This window comes from Macrosteles quadrilineatus, unplaced genomic scaffold (assembly GCF_028750875.1).
Source record: "Macrosteles quadrilineatus isolate MER2022 unplaced genomic scaffold, UCM_ALF_1.0 Scaffold_2__2_contigs__length_208266976, whole genome shotgun sequence".
Classification (NCBI taxonomy): Eukaryota; Metazoa; Arthropoda; class Insecta; order Hemiptera; family Cicadellidae; genus Macrosteles; species Macrosteles quadrilineatus.
In genome coordinates this window covers 114,400,269-114,421,666 of record NW_026542595.1, presented here as the reverse complement: position 1 = coordinate 114,421,666, position 21,398 = coordinate 114,400,269, and the positions used below count along the sequence as shown (strand labels likewise).

Sequence of the window (21,398 nt, the reverse complement as noted above, 5' to 3'; positions counted from 1 at the left end):
GCTAAGTGATTTGACACGTTAAAGTGTGATGAAGGTCTATATGGAATATGGATTTTTTCAAATGTTATGTCATTTTGATTTGATACTTTGTGTATATACTTTTAAATACTGTAGGGACTTTTTTCTTTGTGAAACACTGAGCGACCATAGCCAAAATTAAGTTCTCTTGATGTCTTCACCAATAAAGAAGAACTGTTGTGGAATTGAAATTTCTTATACAAAAATTCCTTCCAATTTAGAATTCTTCCAAAACATACGGATCCCAAAATTCCCAATTCCAAAGACAGTTTCAACAGGACATTAAAACACACAGGTGAGGTTTTTAAGTGCATGACATGAAAAATTTTAATCTCGAGGAATCAATTTTGGGGACATCGAAACTGCCACGACGTTTTACGATCATGCTCCATACTGAAACTGCCACGGTAATTAGTGAGGATTATAAGGGTGTTTTTGAGAGGGCTAGAAACACTGAAACTGCCACGGCGGATTCCTCAGATAGACAGGGAGAAACGGGAGACTTAAAATTCCCATTTCTGTCTTAACCTTTTAATTTCTTTCACAATAATACGTTGATTGGAAAAATAAGTGATTGATTTGCCCTTTCGTATTTATATTTTATGAGTTATTTTTATGTTAATTTAAGTTTTTAGTGTTGCGACTGTTAGAGTATTTCCTTTATAAGTATTTATTCCGTCTCTTCTTGAGAATATATTTACTTTAATGAATAATTATTTACCACTAAGAAACAAGTTTTATGTTCATTTACCACTTATATAACACTGCATTTTATATGATCTGTTCGACGCTTTTAATTACACTAGAGTTGATCAAATACTAATATAATACTGTAAAACTGTAATATTCAAAAATAGTTTTATTCGCCCAAGACGCTAGGTTGCAGAACTACAAATACTGTACCAACCTCCATGCCCTGCAGAGGGGTGGTCACGCGGAATCTCAGTGGAATGCCCTCCTATTAGCTTGACTCATGTAATATTTTTCAAGTTCGGTATTTCTCAACAGTTGTGTGCCATCCTTCAGAGAGTTAGTAGTAAGGGTGTTGGCGTGTTAGTTATACTTAGTTGATAGTCTTTCGATGGAGGATAAGATATTTGAAACGAAGAAAAGGGGTGCGGCGTTGTTAGTAGACGGCTACCGTTTGTTATACAAAGTGTGGTGTTAGTAAGTGGTTTTGCTAGAGAAAAAATCTGTGAGGATATCAAGCAAAATGCTTCACAGATTAAATATAACAACGAGTAACGGTAACTGAAACGATTTTAACGCGTATATAAAAAGGTACAGTTTTTATCATGCTGCAACTCATAAAATTGTCAACAAGGGATTTTGATGTATATTTTTACTTGGGGTCTCTCAGGGTGAAAAATATAAATGGCAACAATTCTTCAGTCACTGTAGTGGGTTGAGTTTAGATAGAGACCTCTAGCTTTTGTCGATATATTTTTTCTTCGATATATATTTCTTCGTCTAATGGCCTATTATTATGAGGTGTCACCAAAATAACCCATTTTGGGTTTAAGAACAAAATTTGAATACAACAAAAAGTTCACTTGCGTGCCATAGAGACGTGTACAAAATTTTGTTTTCTTGGCGTAACCCATTAAAAAGTTAACTGGTGATGTCCATACTTTTGCCCAGCCCTGTATATGTGAATAAACAAAATTTATAATTGAGGTATATTACTAAATAAATATATTCAAAAACATACATCGAGTCTCATTTCATTCTAATTAAACATGAGAAAATGGGAAGCAAATTCGTGATGATTTCCCACCAGGCGTAACATCCGTGACAAGTTTCTGTGATCATAGAAACGACCGAGATTATTACTTGCGATCACGGAAACGCCTAAAAATGGAGAATCGTCGTAAGAAACTTTGACGAACATCCGTGATCGTATGCTACGATCGTGGCAAAATCCGTGATAATTTCTCGCGATAAAACGCAGATAACTGTGATGGTAAACTACGACCGCAATGATGATGACCGGTGATGATTTCACAATTGCGGCAACATTCGTATTAATCTCCAGCGATTATTTTAACACATGTAACTATTTTTCGCGATTGACGAAAAAATTAATGATCATCTTGCACTTGCGGCTAAGTGAGTGATGATTTATCGATATTTCGGCAATATCCGTGGTAATTTCTACAGTAGTTCCTCGCAATGGCGTTTTTCGATTACGCAAAACGTGTAAGCTCTGTGTTTTCGGGTGGATTTTACGGCAAATATTTGACCATTTTTATTTCCCGGTTTCTTACTAAATTCAATTACAACTCATGGACTTTTTCCTGATAGTTAAAATTCACGTGCTCTTGTAATAATAATAGAGATCGATGGCTATTCCCGGTTTCTAGGTTGGCAGAATTAGGTGACCCTGAATTATCACTACAAGTAGCCTAGGCTAATTAAGATTTATTTTTTATCAAACGTGTCAAAAATGTATACTTATCAATTATGAAGTTTTTATCTGGTATTATTAATGTAAACCTGCACATTATTCGTCTTATGTATACAAGTATAATTGTATCTGTATATTTCTTGGCCTAGTCTTGTATTTTATTTGTATTTCGTACTAAACAAAATCTGGCCAGACTCGAACTAAATTCTGTGTATTCTAGTCATCACAAAGGATCTCATACTTTGACGCCAATTCCTAAGACAATTGGAACGCAGTGCGCGCAGTATTTCCAACTCATTGCTGAAAAGCATGTTTTCATGCTATTCCCGGCTCATTTCTAAATACATTACTCCACCGCAGCCCGCAGCAAACCTGCACACTAAGTGAATTTCAATTTGTTTGATTGGATTCTTACTAAAATTGTCCATAAACAAGACATATACTTGTATTCCCCATTTAAATAACATTTGATTTAACAAATACCTAGGGTTTACCGCTACGGCGAGGTTAAAAAGTGTTTTTTTTTTTGCAAAATATAAATAGTATAGGATGAAATCAATAAATTCGCCAACAATTGTGTTTTATTTATACTTCAGGACACGTATCCTGTTGTGCTATTATTTGCATTAGATTATGTTTCTTCTTGTGCAATTTTGACGATGCCTACCTACACCTTGGTATATTTATAAACTTAAAACTTCAAATCTAATGATAAAATATGTGTTAATCGAGTTATTTAACGCCAGTAATTCACCATAACGGGTTAAGAGCATTCATATAATACATTTAGTAAGAAATATTTTACATTCCATTGCAATCTTAATCCTTTAGAACATATTATTCAATTATTTCTGACTTCATCGGTGGTTTAATGACTTTTTCTATTGATACTTGATTTAAATAAGTACAATGTCAGTATGGCCTCTTTTAAGTAGTGACATGAAAAGCATTTAATTATGAGCAAAGTAAAGTGTTGTGTTTCAAAATCGTCACTGTGATGAGTGAGGGATATTCTCATTCCCGTTTCTCCCTGCACGTTGCCAAACCAGCCTCCCCTACCTGAGGAATCCGCCGTGGCAGTTTCAGTGTTTCTAGCATTCTCAAAAACACCCTTATAATCCTCACTAATTGGCGTGGCAGTTTCGGTATGGATTATGATCATAAAACGTCGTGGCAGTTTCGGTACAGCCTCAATTTTCAGTTGATTCCAAAGAAGTTTCATGAACTTCCTAATTATTATAACTTCAGCATCACCACAATCTTCTATGAAGGTCTAACACTATCTAAACACAACCAACAAAAAAACTTAAAGAGTCAACCAGACGGACCTCTTTGGATTTTGATTCAGGTCATCATCGGACCATAAACTCATCCTGTGGCCATAAACTCAATATGAAATTACCCCGTAGATGTGGACTCACACGAAACCAGAAAGAACAACAATGCAAATTTGACACGAAGGAGAAGCAAAACTCAAAATTTGCACCCTATTCCTAGTATAAAGTTTAATTGCGAACAACATGGGAGCTAAATCTTCAACTAACGGAACATCATCATCCTCAGCACGTTGCAGCATTTCTCTGTTCTCGCACCTCGGCTTGGCAGACGCCGCTGTATTATTACTCTAACAGCCGCGTATCAGTTGACCCTCGTCCTCGCCTCGTCACCTCTCGTCCTGGGGTCGTCACGGAGTGGAGCTGCGGGCGGTACACCTGGCAGACCTGCAGGAGTTCAAGAAGGAACATTGTTGCTGAAGATATCAGCGTCTGCTACACAGTATAGACGGTAGAAACTTAAAGAAGTATTGCAAAAACTCTTGGGGATTTTTTAAAGACAATCTGCAGGAGTTCAAACAAGGAACATGTTGTTTAAGAGAATTCGCGTCTGCTGAAAAGTATAGACGGTGAAGGTGGAAACTTTGAAGAAGCCTTGGGAAAACTCCTGGAAACATCTTCAAGACAACCTGCAGGAGCTGAAAGAAGAAACAATGTCACTGAGGAAAATTAGCGTCTGCTGACCAATTATAGACGGTGGAAACGTTAAAGAAGTCTTGGAAAAGATTGTCGAGCAAAATTTATATAGGACAACCTGCAGTAGTTCATGAAAGGAACAACTTTGTTGAAGGAGTTTCTGCTGACGAAGTAAAAAGGCTGGGAATGTTAAAGACGTCTTGGAAACCCGTCTGGGGAAGTCTTTAGGGTAACTTGCAGAAATTTATGGAATGAACAATCTAGCTGAAGGAAATCAACATCTGCTGACTAGTATGGACAATGTGTTCAAGAAGTAGAGTAAAACACCCTGGCAAAATTTGTGTGACTACCTATCCATGTTCAAGGAAGAAAGAGTGTTGCTGCTGAAAAAGAGCGTCCAATCAGTATACTGTGGAAGTTGTATGTTCATGAAGTTGTGGGAAACCTCCTTACTGTCCCCATTAGGCGATGGTTATATAATTACAGCAATAAGTATATTTCCCGTGTATGTACGTGTTAGTCAGTATACGTCAAATATCGTTCGATTGGATGTATTTTTAATAAAATATCCTAGATACAACAATCTATATTTGACACGTATGGCAATTATACGAGTAGATTCTCATTTTATTATAGATTATCTTAAAAGTTTTTAACACTTATTTTACCAAACGTAAAATAGCATAACAACAATTTTTTTCCCTGTAAACTACTCAAAAACTTAATCGTGAGTAGAATCAGAATACTCGACGACTATCCTCACAATTTCCAAACCTGTATTACGAATGGCGCTTGAGATCAGATGTCTACTTCTTCTTCTCACCCAGCATGCTGAGATCAGCTGCAACCGTCTCCAAGGCCACTGGATCAGCTGATGTGAGTGTTTTGCTGTGTTGCCAAGTCGACCGCCTGTAGTGAACGGTTCTGCTGACTAATCAAACGATTGTGCACACCTGGAGCGTGTACGAACATTCTACATCTCTCGGATGGTTTGGTTACCAGTTAATTCAACCACTAAATATCCTATTATAACCTGTGAGAAGTGTCACACAACTAGGGGATAACCAGAAGATATAAAACATGTTGGATGAGTGCAACTTTAACATCTTCTGCCTTGAACTCACGATCATTCTAGATTCGGATGGGTTGGCTACGAATGGAATCAACTACTTAATATTCAAGTTAAGTCAGGTTTACATCACTCAGGAGGTAGGAAAGGGATATAGCAAGGAGACACTAAATAGCTTATTCCCTATATGGGAAATTCGCTAAAAGACGGTGGACAAGTGCAAAGTACTTTTTTAAGTTTTTGCTTGGAGACCTTGGACTCTAGAATTCTAGAACTAGAACTATAGGATGATTTGATTAGGTATAAATTAGTTTGACCACTAAATATATTACTTAAAGCTGCGAAAAGTTGTAAATTACCGGGGTGATCAAGTGTTGCTGTAACCATTAACATAATCCTTATTATGGCTAGAAGGTAAAAAGATATTGGGGAAGTGAAAAGAACATAATTTTGTCAAAGATAGATGTGTTCATGTTCTAATGAAGAAGACGTTTCTGGCATCAACAAAACACGTACGGAAAGGAAGCAAGAAGAAAGGGGGTGGTTTCATTAAGTCAGGTGTAAGAGTTGTGTTCATTTCTTGAACAAATGTTGCAACCTTTAACGAAAATTATGAGATAAAGGAAAGAATCCGATTACAAAATCCTTGTTCCAAAAGATAGTTTAAAGCTCGTTGTTTCCAATGAACCAAACTAATTGGATGGTAACAAGATGGCACCATTTTTTGTGTTATTCACCTTCAATATTTGTGACTTAATTGAATTTTCCACATAAATTGCAACTATCCTATAATTTCCACCGACTTATCGCCACGGTCAACCAACAAACAACCGATTATCCCACTGGACGCTGCCATTGCTGACAACTTCCACTATTGACACCTGAAGAAAAGTTGACAAACCCCAAGAAAAACACACAAGACCTCCCTTTCAACCGGTCACCTTAATTAGAGTAATTAAATCGACATTCCCGCGATTTCGACATTCCAAACTTTTTCCCGCGGAATACTCGCGTAATTCAATTGATGCAAGGAATAAAACGGCGGGAGATTTACAATGGCTGCCGCCGCATAGCTGGACTGTGGATTCCGAGCAACAGACACACGGTCGTTTATCAGCGGCGGAATTCGCGGTCTTCAAAGACATTCGGACGAAGAATCCACCGGCTGCTAGACCGGTGACGAAACTTTGTGCGACCAAGTTGCGTAAGTGGAAGAAGAAGAAGCCCTGTGAGAATAGCATGAGGAACGAGTGTTGTACAACTATTGCTTATAATGCTGATAAAATATTCATGTTCTCTGATTAATACAAGTAAACTTACACTTCGCCAATCTCCAGATTGTTCATCATAGCTTCTGATAGAATTTCTAATTCAACACTGAACAAGATGATACGTGCGATATACTCTGTATGATGTAACCTGACCCTCCGTCTACTTGGGCTCTTGCCAATAGGTCCGAACCAGAACCAGGTACAAAGGGTCACGAGACAGGTTCCATCATACAGACTATAATTTCAAGTTCCTTCATATACAATCTTGATGTTCTTATACTCGAGTTTGTATAGAAGGTAACAATCTTAAATTGCACAACTGGGTAGTTGATTACTTATTCGTCGTTTTCACCGATTGAATATCATAAATCATAAAATAATCGTGGAATTTCCAATAAATTTAAAAAAATGTGTTAAACCCCCATAGGTCTAGTGGTAAGTAACAAACAATGTAGGTAAGAATCGTTTTGTAGGAATTAAATTTCCGTTGCATTCTACATGCAACTTACAACATGGTTGCAATTAAAATCGAAATAACGAACAATATAGCTTATATAACCATAAAAAATTAATATATCAACATAATCAATGGTTACCAAACTTATTTGCTTACATGGAAATGTTTACTTCAGCACCAACTCACCTGTAAACAAACAAAAATAATTTTAAACAAATTGCAACAACTGGCATTCCCATCATAAACACTACGAATACAACCTTATCAAAATAGGCGCGCCCTGAATTCCAGTTAAAATACATATGTCCTGGAACACTTCCATATTGCTAAGGGTGTAGGTAACACATATTTAATCTATGTGAAATAAATTCAATCTCAATAATTATGGTAATCGTGTTGATTTTAACAACTACTAGAAAATATACCAACACCTTTGACGAACGTTTCATAACTGCTTTTTGTGTACAAAACGTCAGTAGCCTACTAGTAAGTCAGATTTCTGGCTACCCGAGTGGTAATAGTACTCGCCTTCAAATCTGAAGGTCGCTGGTTCGATTCCTAGCAATCGTTACTGGACCTAGATACCATTATTTGTCATCGGGCTATCAATTAATGATGCAAACAGAAAGTTAGAAGTTAAGTTACAAAACCAGGGTTTGGAACGTTCCCTCGAAATGTTAATGGCGTAGATGCACAAAATTAAATTAAAATGCACACAATGCACCAATTATGAGTTTCTCAAAAATGTTTCAACAGTACGCAGCCTGCTTAAACAAGGGGGTTTTCAATTATTTCCCTAATGCCAGCTTCATTTCAGCACTGCAGCTAGACAATTCATTACAGTATGTCATTGTCTAGTGCTGATGAATTACATTTGGTGCAGTGAAGCTGTTAATGATATACGATATGGTATGCAAGTTTAGTTTTCCTTTGACGATTTTTAAATGCAATACAATGGCTATTTTGTTCGAAAACACTGCAAACAATCTATTTTTATTCAAATTTTACATAGGGATAAATGGCGAATTATACTTAAAAAGCGTAAGGTTAAGGCTTAATGTAAAACTATCTTCGAAGGTTAATAAGATATATAATTGGGACTCTCTTTTTAGAACTTTCAGTATTTTTTTCTGAAGAAGGGGGGATTGAAAGGGATTCAACATATTAGCAAAACAATGACATAAAACAGATACAGCACTGAACACACATTATTAAACAATCACTAAAATACCCAAGAAAACACGCAAGTCTGTGTTTAATCAATAAAAAATAATAATAAACGAAGTTGTATTTGTAAACATAAAATTAAAACCAGTCAACGTTAAAATTTAAAAAAATATATATAGCATAAAACCAAAATAAAACTACTGTACCAACCATATGTTAAAGAATTCAAAACAATTAAACTAAATCAATAACATCCGATTTGATTCAAAACATTACATAACGAACAATAGCAAAAAAATAACCTTAAAACGATAAAACACAGAAAAGTTTGTTCCGGAATCCGAAATAATTAATTAACGAAACAACACGACCGTAAAAATATGAGAGTGGAAAACAGTAAATTTATAAAACAAGAGCTAGTTCGCAGTTATTAGTGATTAATTTACGAATCAGAGAGAGGAAGGGTTTTGGTAGCGGAATTCCGCGGGCGATTTTGGGGCATGCAGCATGGATTGTGCAATAATTCCTGGAATTTAGTTGTCCGGCGAAATGAACATTTCATCTTCATTAGGCGAATATGTCAGTCGTCAATAGTAGAGATTCGAGCGAGTACTAACTGCAATAACAGAAGGGAATTCGTAGGTTGCTGACCAATCCTTTGTGTATCTATGTGTCAATTACGTTGTTCTAATATTAGATCAAGCAGTGAATAATACGTTTGTTATTTGAAGAACAATAGATTTTTTGGATTAAATAATATGAAAACAAGGCGTTCCGTGTGCAAACTAAACATTTTATAAAACGATAATGCAATACCCTTTTACCTTTCAAAGTTGTTTTGTTTTAGACAGTCATTAGGTGAATAAGGCTGCTAAATTACAATAAATAAAATTTGTAAATTATAGATTACCAGTGAATTACATAGCTCATCTAAACTATCATAACAATTTGGTGTGGTCTAAATAGTAAACCAAAGTAGAAGAAAATGGTACAAAGATGGTCCATTATTCTAGGAATGTCTACATTAACTTATATTTAAACCAAAACCTCCATGTAATAATTTAACTCCATCCCAACATAAATGGTGTTTGTCTAATCTTTATATTGTTAATGGTTTCTTAAACATATATCCATAGTTAGTCAGCAACGATTGAGATGTAAACAAATTCTGCAATGTGAATATAATTTTAAATAATTTATTTATACATGTTACTTGGACGTGTTGGAGCTAAATTCGTAATTGGGAAAATAAGTAACGAAAATCACTCCTAAGAAGTTAAAACACAATTTATACACTTTTCTACCACACGTTCTATTTTAAAAGCCACAGTTGAATGGTTTGATGGCCAAACCACACAAATCCCACGGTTTTAAACCACACGACGATCGGTTTAAACCGTAATTTTATGCCTATTGGAGAGAGTTTCTACCAAAACGTGTTTAGATGATAAGAATCAGATCTTCAAATCACGCTTCACGATTCTACAGTTTCATGCTATACTGTTACAGTAGTGGAGGACGGGGTTGGTATAGAGTGCAGGCCCTTCTGTCCCCTAGGTACAAAGTTCAAATTTTGACAATCAAATATAGATTTCTCAGTCAAGGATGGTATCCGTTTACTCCCTCAATACAAAGTATAAGGAAAAAGTATTGTTTTCGTCAAAGTTTTAGAGTTTGAGTTTAATCTTTTTTTTCTTTTAATGGCCATTTTGCCATAAAATAATGGTGACATCAGCAATTTTAACAAAAACGTCTAGAAAGATTTTAAACAACCCTTTCCTGCTTTGTAGCAGCACACCTAAATGCTGTATGTTCATAATGGGAATATTTATGTGAAAATACAATAAGGCAAATGAAAATTCCCTTGTGCACAGCAGGTTTGCTGCGACGGGGTATATTTTAATACTCCTGGTTAATGAGTACAGTAAAACAGTTACTACACAGAAGTAAACATACTAGTCGTTCAAACAATAATAGAACGCCGTGTCATCGTATTTTCCTCACTCAAATCCCCCGCCAGATTTATCAACGTGACTTACGTTTGGCGGGTGTTTCTACAGTTCCCACTCAACAAAAATCCCACTTAATCCCTCACTAACGTGGAATTCCAGATTCTTGTCAAACACTTGAAACAATTCCATTATAAAGCCACAATTATGTTTGATGACGAATTCTCACTTGTTTTCGAAGATACGCCAGTAACTAATTAATTTGTTTAAGGAGCTTATAACCCATTACACAATCGAACAACAAGTTAATTTGCATTCGGACATACGTAAGAAATTAGTAAAAACAAATAGAGAAAAGTTTAAGGTTTCCACATAACATAAGCGAACTTAATTTGACATTTCGTAATCCAGGGCAGTAAACACTGTCCCAAAAACCTATTTTAGAGGGATCTACGCAGAGCAAAAGCGCAGATCATCCTTAACAGGGGACGTAGGTCAACTAATGTCAACCATAGTCAAGGGGCCCCGAACGAAAATAGGTGGAATTCGGTTAAAACTGTCTATTTTCCCCTTACGTCGTTAAGCAGCAATGACAGGACCAAAGAAAATTACAAAAACCCCTACGTTTTCAACAAAAAACTCCGATGAAGGATGAAAAACTCCGATGAAAAACTCCGGCAGAAGGAATGTCCTTGTTTACGTGTCATCCTAACCTAACTTAACCTAACCAAGAGGTTAATTGAGTCAAAACGAAAGGATTCTTCATAAATCTCTTCAACCTCAGTCTCTGTGCTGAGTTGTCACCGTTTTCACTCTAAACGAGAAATCGTGGTCAAGTCGTGTCCGAAGAAATAGGGCTCGAGTATTTTCGTCAGAGCGCGTCACTCGCCGGATGCAAAAGACATGTTTATAGACCGGAAGGGCGATGCTGAGCAATATGTCTTTGCTGACACCGGAGTATCAGATTCGTCAGCAATTCAGCAAAGCAGTGCAATCGCAATGCTATAAAGATCAGGTTCAGATAAAAATATTCCACTTCTGCTGGACCAGGGGACGTGTATTAATTGCGCCAAGCCCTCAAAGGGCCCCAAACAATTTCCCTTAGTTGCGCCAAGCCCAAGGTATGGGTGAGTTTTCGGCAGAAGGAATATCCTTGTTTACGTGTCATCCTAACCTAACCTAACCTAACCTACTCAATTACACAATATAAAGTATAGTGGGTTTAAAACTTTAAGTATATTACTGCAACAAATGTTTTAAGCTAAATTCGCACATGATTTGCCAAGTGATAATTTTCTTGTTTGCAAAGCGTGTGACATTGGATGATATTTAGCTTTACCACCTGTTTAACGAGACCCAATCAACCATTAATTATGCTAAGTTTATCAAGTGTTTTGCATAACTGATTTAGCCGCGAAAAGTGAGATGGCTACACACAAAATATAGGTTTTTACATAGTTTTTTACATTGAAATAATTGGAACGACAATATATTGTTTAATTATTTGGCCTCCAAACAACACAGACCTGCAGACTTGAAAAAACAACACAGACCTGCAGACTTGAAATATACCAAATTATAAAACAAACAAAATGAAAAACGCCATTCAAACGCAACAGCGACCAATCGAGATACAATCGAAAGGGGAAATAACATTAACGTAGGAAATTAACGGGTGACAAATAAGTCAGCCGCGACAATAACAACAATAACCAATAAATGACCAACGACCAACGGCGAGCGGTTCACCTTGAGGCGGTTCAGAAATAAAGCGAAGTAATTGGACATCGGTCAGTGCTGGATTAGCGCGACCTACATAGGTGTGACTCAGTGAATAATAGGGCCTTTCACTCAGTGTGGCAACAAATATAGCGAAGGGAGAAAGTACGGGGTGCCACAGGAGCGTTGCTTGGGTCCACAACTCTTTACAGTGTTGATGGGAAAATGAAGGAAGCTGCAAAGAAAGTGGAACTATATTGGAGGTCTACAGGGTTCACGATTTGGTTCAGGTTTATTTACAGTTAGTAAATTAAATGGAAAGGGAGATTTACAGAAGCTGCAAGAGGAAAGCGTATTGTAGTCAACAATGTAAAGCGCTACGAGTGCAGGGCCGAGTGCCAGTTGCTTACGAGGATCATTTTACAGCCTGAGGCTTGGCGGTGCGAGTGCCAAGGTATCAGCGACCGGTTCCACGGTGCCGGTATGGGGGTGGAAAGGTCGACCAGGAGGGACAGAATGAGCAAAACTTGTTTGAGCGATAAAATGAAACTGTTATAACCTAACCAAAATTGCTGATTATGACAAAAAATCGAATGAGGCTTTGCTAATCGAATCAATATTTTCAAGCACTATAAGGGTAGCCCAGTTAAGAAACTGTACCCGGTCTCCGTTACATCCTGCCCACTACACCCCCTTCCGCAAATACCCCTCCTCCGAATCACTCTTACGCTGTGAGGAGTCAACTGGCACTCAGGCCTACCTGACGGTTTTGACAGTTTATGAGCCCCACGGAAACAAATAGGATGGCACCTGCTCCGCTTCCTATTAAGGGGGTGGGGGATTAAATAGAGAAGATGCAAGAGGAAAGCGAATTGGAGTCAATGTAAAGAACTAAATCGTTGACTCATCGTCGTACTGTGTTGTTTATATCGGAGTTCATCAGAATTGGTTTAGATTCTTTACTGAGTAGGTGTATGGGGGAACAATAAATCCATAAACTGCACAGGAAATACTCAATTTACTTGGATTCCACAGGGGAATTTCTTAGGTCCTTGGTTCTTTACAGAATTAGAAAGTGATGGAAAATTAAACACGAATCTCCAGGAGAAAAGAGTACTGTCGTTATACGCAGTTCAAGCTTTGTTTCATGTTTATTTGCATAGTATACTGTATATTCATATTGCAAGAGATTGGTTTGATTCATAAGCTGCACTTTAAAAAATAATATTTCACTTAGGCTCCACAGGCTATTGCTTAGGTCCATGATTTGTTACAGAGTTAATAGAAAACTTAGCACATAAGCTACTAAGAGGAAGTGTATTATTGGGAGTTCCACAGGGTTCAAGCTTAGGTCTATATCTCTTTTTGGCGTCAGTACTACTGTTAGTTCGGCGGTAATACTCTATCAGGAGCTGCATAACGAACAGTAACATAAAATCACAAGACAAAAGAGGAGAAGGGTAAACATGTTAAAGTCGTGTACATTATAGAGTAGCGCCACGTAAATACATATTACAAAAACGGAAACGTCGGTTAATGCATTAAAAACAAGAAGACTGGTCGGATATCGACAAAGAAAAAGCACGCAGAAGAAGCGACACATTCATTCATGATCAGCAATCTACTCTCGCTCGTTTACCAGTTACATTTTAACATACGTTTACTCCAGAAAAAAACCGCTAAAGAATATCGTTAGCTCTTATCCAGAGGCTGAATTTTGCGACAAAAAAATAACGATCAATAGAGAAACAACTGACGAAACACATGTATTTTTAAAGTTGCGAATCATCTTGACCAAACATATCAGATAACGGAGAAACAACAACTAAAATTCATGCTGCAGCAACAAGGATTTGCCCGCGTGATCGGCGACTCTTGCCATTTCCAGTTGCGACATTCGAGCGCATTAAGCAGGAACGTCGTTCGCGTGTGGTGTGTTTTTCTGTAGTTCGCGGAAGAGTTTATATTCGCCATTCCCCTATAATTGCCATTTTCCGTTCCGCTTCGCAGAGTCCTTCCTTTCTTGGCGACTCGCCGCGCCCAGCAGCCGTCTGCTTATTATTGCGCAGCCGTCTGCTAGTTACTACGCAGCCGTCTGCTAGTTACTACGCATGTCTGCTAACCGCTACGCACCGCTGGGATATCTCATCTGGTATCAGATCTGTCACGTGATCTATTGGTGTTGCCAAACGGGGATCAGATCAGAAAACGAGGTCGTTGATGATTGGTTGAACCTACACTCATCTCCATTCATACTTGGCTTAAAATACCTACTTTGTATGGTCGCCATTTCATCGAAAAGTATTAAAGTAAAGTATTAAAGTAGAGGTGTAGTACTGCAGTTTTGTTGGTTGAAAGTTATGACACCTTTTCTTTTTTATTCCAATAAGAAAATCTTGTTACAGTATTCATTCAAACCTTAGTTAATTACTACTGTAATGACTTTTAACGCTCTAACACTCCAAGTACTGTACTGCATTCTAAGAAGAATCAAGATGTGGATTTTTTACGGATACGTTTTTGACGAGTCTATACATTTGAAAAGTAAGTTTTCATGATGATTGCACCGTATTGTACTACTTGAATCCTAGCACTGCCCTTTCAACAAGACATACATGGTTAAATAAATTTTTGTAGATTTTCTCTACACTATTCCTTTTGGTGAATGGTGACAAAAAGAAGGTTATAGCGATTTCCTTTCTTTTACAGTTAAATACATAATTGAACATGAAAATTCTCTTAGGGTAGTGTACTCGTAATACAGTTCCTTTCTAAGATATGTCTGATGCTCTTGAACTTTCCACTTCAAAGTACAATCGGGCACAATTTCTCAAAAGTCTTCATTCGAGGTTTTTAAACCTAATGTACAATATAATTCAAGAGTTGGCAGACTTCTGCAATAAAAACTCAAGCTCCAATCAAACGTAGTGACGCAGGCTCTGCACTCTGGAACATAAATCTGGGGATTTCCAAGGCGAGTTTTGACGTCACATGTTCCAAGTGGAGACCGAAATACACTCGGCAGAACTGTACTGAACCTGTACCAACACAACATACACCACAGTCTGAGCGTGTCTACAGTTACGTATACACTGAATAAACAGACAGTACTATTGACTATTGGAGTACCACAAGGTTCAAGGTTTGTTCCATGTTTATTTACATGAGTGGTAGAACACTATAGCCATTAACTACACAGAAAATGGTTTATTTTAGTTAGGTAAAGTCCTTGATTCTTTGCAGACATTTTGGAATGTCTGTATTCTGTGATGCTACAATACCACCTTGTAGGCTTTTTTTTGGATAAAACCGAAGTAGCTAAACAAAGAGGTAAACAAAAAAGGTTACCAGTTTGATCCTGAGAAGTCAGTAGCTGTTAGGTTAGAAACTGAACCCAGCTGTTCCTGATTGGCTTTATAAAAATGACCCTGTGTAAAACAGCTGATCTTAGTCAGTAACAATACTCAGATCATTTGACCCAATTGTATTCTCACTTCGTATCTTTTGATTAATATACGCATTTTGGAGTGAGTTGTCTTTTAAGTTATGATAAAATATTATGATGAAAAGTTATATACATTAAAACACAGACAGATGCCAGTGATGAAATACTTATCAGAACAACATGAAATACGCAGAAACAACAGAAAAACTAAACAAGAACAGAAAGGCAACTGACAAAAATAAAAGGTAACTTAATAATAACAAGTTCTGGAAACTGGGAAACACTACAAATCGATGAGAAATATTACAAACGATAATGTGCATAACATCATAGAACAAAATTTACAAAACGAGGTATAAACACAATGTACAAATTTGGAACAAAGCTCCGTCACAACTTTATATCTCTGTAGCTTACATTTTTCATAAAAAAACTGTTTGGTCGTTGCGTAAAGATAGATCAAAACCGCACAAACGAATAACAGCGGATTGGGTGACCGGAGACAATCTGCGAAACCTTAAAAGTTATCCGCATAAGATCTACCACATAACCGACTCGGAGCCAGAACAATATATTTTCCAAGAACGTGTTGTGTTATGTTGAAAATGATACGATGGAATGTAGATTTAGTAAATCATTGTATTCCCAAACTTATTTATATTTTCAAAAGTTGTATACTATGTGTTCATATTGTTGTTGTTCAAAGATTCTAATAAATAATTATTGATTTTATGCATTTTCAATTAAAATTTATGGAACATTCACCATCAGCTTGGTTTCTTTAAATTCAATGAGTAGCAATATTCCTAAAGACTAAACAAATATCAAGCAATATATTTCCAATCGTTTCAAAGACTTAGAACAATGAGTAAAGCAGTATTGTTTTCAAATTGATGAAACAGTAATATCTTCAACTTTGACTTTAATGAATTGGAAAACATCTTATTTTCCTAAGCCTGATCGGATTTAGTTCCTTTTGTTTAGCAAATTGAAAATTCAAAAACAAATTATCTTTCTTCTTCTTTAGATCGGTAGCTGTTTTAATAATTGCATAATGGTAAACGTAGTTAATAATGTTTTCATTTTTTAATTATTTTTCGATATTGCTTCTTTTTATATACAGTATTCATACAATTTCACTAAACATGTCGACTAAATGTATTTGTTTGGAATTTGATCCATTCAACGATTTTTCTGTGCTCCTTTGTGGAAAACCTTTAAGAACTCACTAAAAACTAGCCTATATAACATACTTTTATAATGGAATGGGTTCGTAGTGATTGTTTCTTTGTTTTTTTAATAAAGTTTGAAGGAAAACTCCATTCAGAAACAGGAAATTTCTTAAACTTTTGCTACGTCACTATACTATTTTAATCAGCCTAGTTAAAATTCTCATTTACATACGATTCTAAAGAAGAAAGTACAGATATATTTTCTATACGTGCTTACCTACAATTCTTCTGTAAAAAATCAAATGCTAAATATTTGTACGGTTACTGTGACTGGATATTCTTTTTCAATACTGTTATACCTTTGACTTTCTATACTACCTTAGGTATCTCATCTATGAGTCCGTCGTAACTTTTTTACTACAATAGTACAAATTCTGTTTTCATTGACCTGACGTCCTTTATACCGGAAGTGGATTAAAGTAAACACTACGGGTTTTCACCGATTTCGTTTGAATGAAAACGCCCGGAAATAACCTGAATTTCACCCAGTCTAAAAAAATAACATTGACTATCAATAATACACATGAAATTTCATCTATGGACCCGCTAAACTACCGTCTTAAAATATAACATTTGACCAATTTTGCTGTTAAAAATAAAAAATATTCCAAAATAATATTTTGAACCGAAAAAGAGACAGAAAAAACTCTCGCACCTTCCACCGTAACACTTTATGTCCAGCTCCGTCTTGCCGTATCCATGACGACGGGGGGACAGTAGCGGCAATATAGTGACCACCCCCCCTCCCCCCAGTATGTGACAAGTCAAAGGCTGTTCTATTGATTCCGACCACCTCCAGGAATCAATCTTACATGTCCACTCTCCCACTATCCGGCCCTCAGCGAGTCCTGAGGGATACGTTCACACTGCTGCAGACTCTCCATTTCTGGATATCATCATTTGAATTGTCGGGTTTAATGGAAAATTTATTCTACTTTATTTTAGTATTTAGAGGTTTAAGTGTTTATTTCATTCAGTTTATTCGATTAAACTTCGAGAAACTGATTTAAAATTGTTCGATTTAGAATGTTTTGATGTTTCTGAAAAAGTTATTTATTAGTGGATGTGAAGATAAGGTGTTCTCTATTCTAAGCAATGGGACTTCGAAAAAATTGAAGTTTCATTTTTCGATTTCGAAATTGTTGAAGATTGAATTTTTCATTTAACTTGGTTTATTAGTGGATGTAGTGTTTAATGGGGTTTCTGTTCCATTTAAAAAACATAACCTAAACTTGATAATTATGGGAAAGAAATTTTTTTACGTTATAAACATAATTTTTAAACTGAAATAAAGACTCACCAATACTGTACTGAGTATTGAATTGAGCGTCACCACTTACCTGAAAAAGAAAACAGAACATTTCTATAAATATTTGTAAAGACACACGTTTTGAATTCAAATATTAATAATAAGCCTATGTTGCTCAAAATCAGCTTAAATGCAAAGTGAGTTTTGTGTAAGTTACACATTTAATGTGTATCTTTGGAATAATTATCACACCTTTATGGGATTATAACACATTATAGTGTTTTTGGCAATGTATCACTCGGTCAATATTTTATTTAATTCCAAGTCATGCAACCTGGACTTGGGACCGATTTCTTATGTCTTCAGAGGCAAAAAACACCATTCGTTCAAATTATTTTTTCATGCTAAGCTATTAACATTGCACAAAAAACCTTTATTAGGTTCCCTGTAGCAGCCAGCCTACATAGGAACTCTTAAACCTGTGTCAAGGAAAATCAATTTAAACAAATTGAAATTCGCTTAGTCTGCAGATTTGCTGCGGCAGTGCATTTACTATACAACAACTTCTTCACATACTAAAGATACATTAAATTGACTTATTGATGTGGTACCTGGCAACAAAAGGTAAACAACATAATTAATTAAATTGACATTAACGCTTTACCAAAAGACATTGAATCAATCTAAAATCCCCCAAATATTATATAAATCTTCAGTGAAAACAAAATTATCGCATTACTGTATTTAAATTCCAAGAAAACACAACATAACTTGTTCAACAAAACATTTCATTCTCATCTAATTGATGGCGGCAGAATTCTAAGAAGATATCTAATGGAGAAAACAAGAAGTGACTTGTACTTTTCACGAGATTATTGCATACCTTTCGAGCGAGATACTAAATAAATATTTCAATTTGGAGTGAGTAACGTAAAACAAATTCTCCTTTCCGTGTTTCGATGAATCAATGCGTCAATGGTAATTAATCAATTCGTATGGTTCGTATGGTTCGAGGGGCAGTGTCGTTGACAAGGCTTGAAACGTTGTTTTAATCCAAACAAATGTTTAAATGATGAACGCATGTCTTTTATATGGATATTTAGTGAAAAGTCTATTATGAAACGATAGTACATAAAACATATTCCCTTTAGATTTCTCATCCTTATGGGTCAGCTGAAGACAATTTTATTTTCCAGCCCGGTGCACTGCAGAGGTCGTGTTTTGTTTACAATTTGTTTCTTGTTTACCAAACCTTGTTTAACCAAAACGATCTAATCATAAACAATAGCTAGCCACATAGTTATTTAACCAAACAGTAAATCACAAGTAATATTCCGAACCATTGGACCACGACATTCGTAAAGCTAAAAGCCATCCGTGACTGGCGGGATTTGACCCTTCAAGCTTTAGGATAGAAGTCTTACACTTTCACTACTATAACAAGCCGGTTCCCAGTATAAGTATCCGTTTGTCAAATAAAGACGGTTTATCTTAAAGTATAAAAATATTTTGTGTGGTATTTTCTAAATCCCATTAAATCTTGGCACTTTCAAAATTTGCTAATGACTATTTAATTAATTCATCATGCTGGACTCATTTGATTTCACATGATTTCACCTGTAAAATAAATACTTATTTTGCTACTGACTATTTAATTAATTCATCATGCTGGACTCATTTGATTTCACATGATTTCACCTGTAAAATAAATACTTAATGTTCTCAAAACATCCTTTGTCTTGACCAATTTCACCTCCAACAAACATTAAGCTCGAAAGAAATAGAATGAAAACACACGTTTTGTTGATATTGATAATTGCAACTAAAATAGAGAAAATCAATTCATCCTATGGATAAACTAAAAGCATAAAAGCGTTTATAATCCCATGTTGGATTGCCTTTGGCTTCAGCACAATTTGGCATCACTGGGAATATTAATCTTCAACGTCTACCACTTTACTACACAGAAAGAAACTCCACATAGAGGAAGATAAATAAATATTTGTAAATAACAATCACTCAACTATTTTCACAGACACACTCAATTAACTCTTGAAATAATTAATGTATTTTGGAAAGCTAGAGGCAGAATTTGCATTGCCACAAAACCTATGCAGCTTTGTGCATTTTTTATTTCCAACAGCAGAATTTGATCAAAAAGTCAGTAAGTTACTATAGTTTTACACTTTTCTGAAGTTCAATCTTTAACGTACTATGCTCTATGTATCCTCTGCTCGTCAAAAGTTCACTAACGCCCAAAAAGACACCAGAAAGCTTCTGTTAAAGCCGTTTAAATTGCTGTTTGCAAGGTTCACGAGAGATTAAAAGAGATTTTACACTTCAAGTTTTCATCATGTTGACTGTTTTTTTTTTTTTTTTTTTTTTTTTTTGTAGTCAAATAATAACTGTCATTTGTTTTGAAGATTAGGCTATTTTTTCGAACCGAAAATGATTTTTCAAGTCAAAACTTGTTGAGTATTATCTGCAAAGGTTGAAGCAATTAGTGTTATCAGATAATTTTACGTTGAATGGAGATTTGGGTATATTCGTATGATCGTTGTGAACTTGTCAAAACAAAATTTTCAACTAGCTGAATTTTATGTTGAAGCAAAAGCTTTTCTCGGTTTGTAGCGAAAATTCAGCTATAATTTCATGTTGTGGAGAACTTTCCAAGTGAAATATAAAAAAATGCATGTTTTATGTTGACAGCAGAATTTCTGAAGCAATGTGTCAGGTAATTTTAGAGAGGATATTTTGAACTAAAGATAATACAAAATCTTTCCAAACCAAATGTTCATCTTGAATGTTTGACGATGGATGAAATATTTACATAACCTTTCCATCCCTGCAGCTTGAGCTGTAGCATAACTCGGCTGTACTATTTTGGAGGGAGCGTTCCCTCCGAATCGGACGTTGGTTACTGCTGTCACATTATCAGTCATCATGGAAATTTGCTCTTGATAACAAGTTTCGCGCCAAAGAAGAGGTCAAGTTTACTGATAAGTTATCATCTAAATGGTGGTATGTGCATCGCTGTCTTGACCATTGTGTTTCAAATTGTTAAAATAAAATCTACGCACATTTGTGCCTCTAGTAGAATAATTATGTTATTGCATTGTTTTGGGTAATTTTGAGTACCTGTACCCTACTCTAGTTCAGCAATAGTGTTCTAAGATTTTCCTAACCCTACTCAGACCAATACTAAAAAACTTAAAGTTCAAATGAAAGTACATATTTGAAATAATATATACTTGTATGCCAGTAAGGTCAGGTTATATTAGGTAGGATACGGTTATGGCTGTATTTTAATTCCTTTCAATTGCTGATCATTATAGATTGCTGATTTTCAAACTTGTAGTATTCATTATTAGTTTTTTTTTTAAGGAGAACGTTTTGTAATGAATTTTTGAAAAACCAAGGTTTGAGCACGAATGCTAGACAAATA

The 21,398-nt window shown here is 35.8% G+C and overlaps 1 protein-coding gene across 6 annotated transcripts in view; it reads right to left on the bottom strand.

Moving 5' to 3' along the window:
- Positions 1 to 21,398, bottom strand: part of LOC128985514 (transcriptional enhancer factor TEF-1-like) — a 130,962-nt gene that overhangs the window by 72,939 nt on the left and 36,625 nt on the right. The window contains exon 1 of one of the 6 annotated variants that reach the window (XM_054405083.1): positions 7,349 to 7,365. The exons of the other annotated variants lie outside the window; for them this stretch is intronic. The gene's annotated coding sequence lies outside the window, so the exon portion shown is untranslated. Of the gene's footprint in view, positions 1 to 7,348; positions 7,366 to 21,398 lie in introns of those variants that run through there. 6 annotated transcript variants of the gene reach the window in all.